Genomic DNA, 6,083 nt, shown 5'->3' on the forward strand with positions numbered 1-6,083 from the left:
CGCTACGGATAAGCATGATTACTGCATATTTAGCTCAGTCGGTGACTAACATAAAAAGCAGCAGCTGCCGAGAAGTCTGTCTGCGAATATCGTGAGGGTAGGGCTCTAGAAAATTGTGGTTTTCAAGCACAACAGCAACTTCGCGTTAGACTTAGCCATTAATAACAATTATGAACTTCAACACTGGTCTGCTCCTATTTGAATGTATGTCTGTGCCCTACAGTTGGGCTATTAAAGTGAGGAGTACTTCCATTCACAAAAGCTTTTTGCCTGCTGACGAGGAAACGCGTTATGTGGGATATAGAACTTCATCCTTTTCTCCTTTACAATATACATAACGAGTGGCTCGAGTGAGTCTTCTGAAACGAATTTGCATAAAATATGTTTCGTCCTCAATGCACACGTCCATCGCAGGCAGCAGCTGTAATAAGGCGCAAGCGTAAAATGAAAGGACCCAGAGGGGTTATCCTCTTGTTTTCCTTCGCTTGAAGTCATCCGTAGTTAAAGGCAGAAGAATGATGGCGATGATGATCCAAACAGCCGTCGACAGGTGACGCGTTAAAGGCGGCGTCTTGCTTAGGGTGAGTGAACCATTCAAACTACGCGGTTCATTTTTTCTGATAAACTAATTCTCCTATCTTCCCTGCATGAAAGAGCCTTAAGAAAAGTTGATTCAGGAAGATACGAGGCAGAATTTTCGAATGGCGGGTAAAAGATGTTTCGTGTCTCTTTTTTTTTTGACACTATTTCTACGAAAAAGGAATAGAGAAATCTATCACCGGGAAAAACGTCAAATGGTATTCGGCTGTCTTAACGTTTTCTAAATTCGCAGCAGCAATGCCCTCCTTAGATTCATTAGAACACTGGACGCGGAAATGTTTTCTGTCGCGGAATAGGCCCGTATTTTTTAACATTAGTCGCGATTATTGGTGTTTCGAGAATTTGACCAACAAATCACTGACACATATAGAAGGCATATAGAACGTAGCTATTTTATTAAGTTACGTCCGTATCTTAATTGTAAGTATGTGAAAGAGCACATCCTGACGTACCTCCTATGCGAAAATAGCAGAGTGTTCACTTTTTAGCATAGAAGGTGAAAAAAGATACAGCAAGATAATACACCGGTTGTAGATCATAGGTAGGAAATATAAATACAATGACTAAAAAGTGCAAGAGGAAGCCACAAGAGCGCAAGCCCTCATGGTCGACCCCTGACAACAACCCCGATAACGGCGAGGTTTGCGAAATGCTGAAGAGACAGAACACCAAGTTCATGTACCTCTTTTCTTTCTTTGTTTTCCTCAAATGACTTTAGCTGGTCTGACATGACAATGGAAAACATTAGAACTACCTCATATATAGATCTCCTCTCAAAGACGTGTAAGCTTGCAGACCAAGGCGGTCCAGGTTGAGTTGCGGCGTTGGGTAAGCCGTGTTACGTAACAATTTACTGGCGCCTTGTTTCCACCCGTGTAAGCCCAGGCACATATAGCCGACCCATTCACACTCGTATCACATAGCTTGCATCAATTGCGAGAAAAATGGCCTCGAAGATAAACGCGGAATGCGGCGACGTCTACTCAGTCAGCCACCCACCCTGTCAGCGACGCAGCCGCGATCGCCTCACTACCCAGTACGCACACGCTCACCATCATTTAAGCGGGCTGTCACTTATTCCAGTTCGATGACCAGAACAGACCGTTGTCCTTTATTCCTTCGTGGTCTTGGCATTTGTGTCAGAGGGTATCACAATTCGTCGGTGCGCTTTGCTCTCCCTCTGGATCCTGACGCCCTCGAGTATTGGCTGGCCATGACAACCGACTGAAATAGCGCAGACGGCGAATAGTAGCGAAGGCTGCCCTCAGTAGCGAAGACGCGTACCAACTAAGGCAAAACGAAAAGACAGAAAAGCTAGACAGAAAGGAAGAATAGAGGAAAAAGGTTCGTAGGGGTCGGACGGAGAATGCATCGGCAACAAACCGCAGCCGACCCAGACTTTTTCACCAGCCACGCTCCTTGGCCATTTATGACATTTCGGAGTGCCAAAAGGCTTCGCAGGACACAAACAGTATGGCAGACGAAATAACTGGCGGCAGACAAAAGGGACAAACAGCTAAACAAGCGCGTTCGTACTCTATCACTTTGTACGTTGTTTATATTTTCCTGCATACATACCTTAGATGAATGAATAGATTAATATATTAATATGCTTATTTTCATATAATGGTAGCTGCTATTTATCTACCGGTTTTAGCACGTGCATTTCCTCAGACTAAGAAGAATCACATCGGCCGTTTAAACCATCTAGTCTTCAAGAATAGGACCCAGTTGATATTCGTTTGCTTTTTTTTAATAAGTAAGAAACCTATCAGAAGCTCAAAAAATTGTTTGGAGCTAATTTCTCCCTATGCCTTGCCGAAGTTACATATATATGTATACATACATAGCTTCGCGAGTCGAATTTGTATGGTATATTGAGGGGCAAAAAGAGACGAACGACTTGAGAAATTGCTGAAATGGATCAGAAACAGCTGATTTAGGTTAGAGCACCTAGCTGTTTTTGCTTAACGTTGTTTATTATAGAGAACAACGAAGAAGTCACACTGAATTCAGCTAATTTAGCTAACTCAAGTATCAAACAACCTGGACTTAATACTGTATTGTGTTACATTACAGAGTCTCCATGTGGGAAAATCAGAGACTTTTGCTATTTGATTATTTTTGGTCGGTATTTCTAGTGTTACAAGACACAGTCGATTCTACTATGTTAATTATAGAATGAGACAGGGGTGGGTATATTTTACTAAACTGTTACATGACGATTATATCTTTTTTTTTCATAACAACTTTCTTAATAAATATCTCTACATTATTAAAAGCTCTCTGCTTAAAAAACCCAGCCCTAAAACGGTTCACTCCTATTGGCTTTGAATTTCGCCTATGAACCTATCAGTTGAAGTAGCAGGCTCATATGAATCACTGAGCTTTCATTCAATCAACCATATGATAGCACAATTCATCAACGTTGTCTAAACACACTTTTTGTTAGCAAAGGCCTAGAATAGGCTGTAGCACCTCATGACAAGGTGCTTAGCTCTAATGAAGATGTCCAGCAAATGGCAAAGAATTATTTCTTATTATATTTACATTGTTTTGCAATTATGGAAATTGTTTGTTGTAGTAATAGTAGTAGTAGTAGAGCTAAATTTCACTTTAATGTTCAACATCCAACAGGTAATCTATTTGCTAAAACACCTTGATCCTTAAAAAAATCTTTCTCAAACGGATAAACATCAGTCTGTTTCAAAACGATCGTCGGAGCATGCTATAAATTCAGCTATGCTTATATTATATGCATTTACTTGTTCGGCCAAATCTAGTCTAGGTTTACAAATATCGTGGTCTTTTTCACCAGGAGTCCTCGGTGCAGCTTTTACAAACAGGGAAAATCTGCTCGCCGTTAAAATTGCTATCGACAAATTTTGTTTCCAATGCTATACGAAGAAGATTATCTGCTCGATATTAGAGAACTAAAAACATTTTATATGGAAAGTTAAATATAGGGTACGTCGCGGTGTTTCGAAAATATACGCCAAATTAAATAGATGCTAATTTTTTCAAAGTTCGATCAACTCGATCGGTAAAGTGTGACAATTGACTACCGACAAAATAAAAGCACCTCTGTTAAATGAATAAGTTATAATTCAAGCAAATGATCGTTTGTCTGTACAACATCTGTATTATAATCAATAGCTGACATTTCCGTGAAGTATCGCGAGCGCGCTGCATTGGTACTTCAAGTAAAAGTCCCTGGGGCTAACTGTCACATTGATGTGTGCCAACCGGAAGAACTCAAGAAACGCACAAGAAGGTTGCCTGATAACAACCGTACACAGTCTGTTTAACATTGGTAGCTGTGGAGAGAGCAATGGGTGGAATTACGAAGCGAACAACTTAGCATCAAGTGGGAAAGTTGCTCTAAACTTAAAAGCATTATTATATTAATAGGTTCGGGTAATGTATCTAACCGACAGATCAGCAAAGACAGGATCGCACTATTATGTACGTAAAACTGTGGGATTAGGGCCGGTGACCCTAGAATTTCAAGTAGTTGGTGCAGTGGGAACGGGACTGACAAGCGGGATCGAAGGAGCAAACCATACTTCACCAGAAGCCCAGCGACAAAGACAACAGAACTATGTGGGTAATGTATGGTTCAGGGCAGATTATACAACAATTTCAGCAACAGAGATGTCGGTGTTCTCAGAAAAATGATGCCAGCTGCTTGAACCGAAAATTGTTGATCTGGAAAGAATATACTAAAAACTGATTGATTCTTTAGTTGGTTTGATGTTATTTAATTATTCAAAGGCCTTTTTATTAATCTCATATTACGTTTCGCAAGATCTTATATTTTCTGAAAAACGTATAAACAGTTTCCAACAAAGTTTTGCTGTATAAGTGCGCAAAGAAAGACCAAATTAATATCGTAACTAATGAAGTTATAGCCAATGCCATAAACTTAATTGCATTGAAAAAACGAATGAACTTTTCACAGTCTGTTTTGTTTAATAAGGTTATATTCGGAGTTTATTATTTAGGGTGTCCTAGATATGTATAAACCTAGTTTCTGCCTCAGGCACGCACAGTCTTGGCCGCAACAGCTTGTACTATTGAAACAATTCGGAGTAGCGACCTCTGATATACATGCACGTAGAATCCATATGCTAAACACATTTGTCGTATTATTTATGTCAATCAGTGTGTTTGTTTGGACTTGTAACACATAAAATACATATTAAACAGCTTTCTTTTAATTTACTGTATGCAGCGGGTACGTAATTACATCCAACGAAACCTGTTCCGTCAGAATCTGTTCCATTTCTTTATGCAATGAAATGACGGGCTACTTGCTGAACTAAAAAAGACAACATATATAGCTTTCAGAAGCTGAACAAAAATTTTTATGGAGAACATTTATTTTTGAAGAACGTCAGCGATTTCTGTTCCATCCTATTTTAAAGTCTCGCGCAATCCTGTAAGCGACGATGTTGTCTATTTGAGTCACTTAGCAATAACGAGTGGTGCATAGAAATGTATTTAGCTAAACGTTAAAGTAATGGGGATCGTATACTTTTATAGAGATCGAAACCAAAACACAGATGCAAATCCAAGTCGGGTCAAGTGTTAACTTATCGGCTATTCGAATAGTCCAGTGGACAGTCCGATGAGCAGTGGCGTGTTGTGGTATATGCTACGCTTGAGTAAGGCCACAGAAAAAGCAAAGCAAACGGACAAATCAGCAGTAAGCCGAAGTAGACAAGAGGATCCCTCGTTAGTTTCTTGCATAAGAGTTTCCTTGCTAACTCTTGTTCGAAGTCCATCGATCAGTCGAGCCAAGTAAGCACCCCTGCTTGGCTCTGTCTCAAAATTCAGCTTATTACACCAGCAGCCCGACCAAACTCAGCATCGTGAAATCGCGTGGAACAATTCAGCCGCGAATGCAGGCACTCGCATCTAATGGTCTTGTGGGCGAAACGAGAAGGACCGAAAAATTTAAAGGGGCTGAGCGCCGGAGAAAGAGGTAGCAAAAGAGATTTGTAGAAGAAATCAACGAGCAGAAGTCGTCTGCAAGTTTGCTTTTGCGACTCGACAAATCGTAAAATTTATGGCAACTTTTTTTCAAGTCCCCACGACAAAATGGGTGGGGGTGCGAGTTGTAGCTGTAAGGTTCATAGTGGCACAAGGTATGCCGCCAAACCTTTATTATGCCTAGGAATTTTTCTGTAGCATACTACATGCTTGTTCAAAGAAAGGAAATATGGAGATAAAACACCTGTTTGGAAAAAGCAGGATTCCAATAGGTAGCATCTCATCTTAGATTAAGAATATCCATGCACATCTTTTTGCACACTTGCTTATTAAATTTTGCATCAGTAATAATTATATATAAATCTATCTATCTATGTAAATCTATCTATCTATGTAAATATATCTATCTATCTATGTAAATCTATCTATCTATCTATGTAAATCTATCTATCTATGTAAATCTATCTATCCATCTATATAAATCTATC

At 39.8% G+C, this 6,083-nt stretch overlaps 1 long non-coding RNA gene across 2 annotated transcripts in view; it reads left to right on the forward strand.

Moving 5' to 3' along the window:
- The first annotated feature begins 4,896 nt into the window (after window positions 1-4,896).
- The window catches only part of LOC111267109 (uncharacterized), a 2,678-nt gene continuing 1,491 nt past the window's right edge, over window positions 4,897-6,083 (forward strand). For both annotated transcript variants that reach the window (XR_002684418.2, XR_015313663.1), the window contains exon 1: window positions 4,897-5,750. This is a non-coding gene — a long non-coding RNA (uncharacterized LOC111267109). The remainder of the gene's footprint in view (window positions 5,751-6,083) is intronic.

Source organism: Varroa jacobsoni, unplaced genomic scaffold (genome assembly GCF_002532875.2).
Source record: "Varroa jacobsoni isolate VJ856 unplaced genomic scaffold, vjacob_1.0 scaffold_1147, whole genome shotgun sequence".
NCBI lineage: Eukaryota > Metazoa > Arthropoda > Arachnida > Mesostigmata > Varroidae > Varroa > Varroa jacobsoni.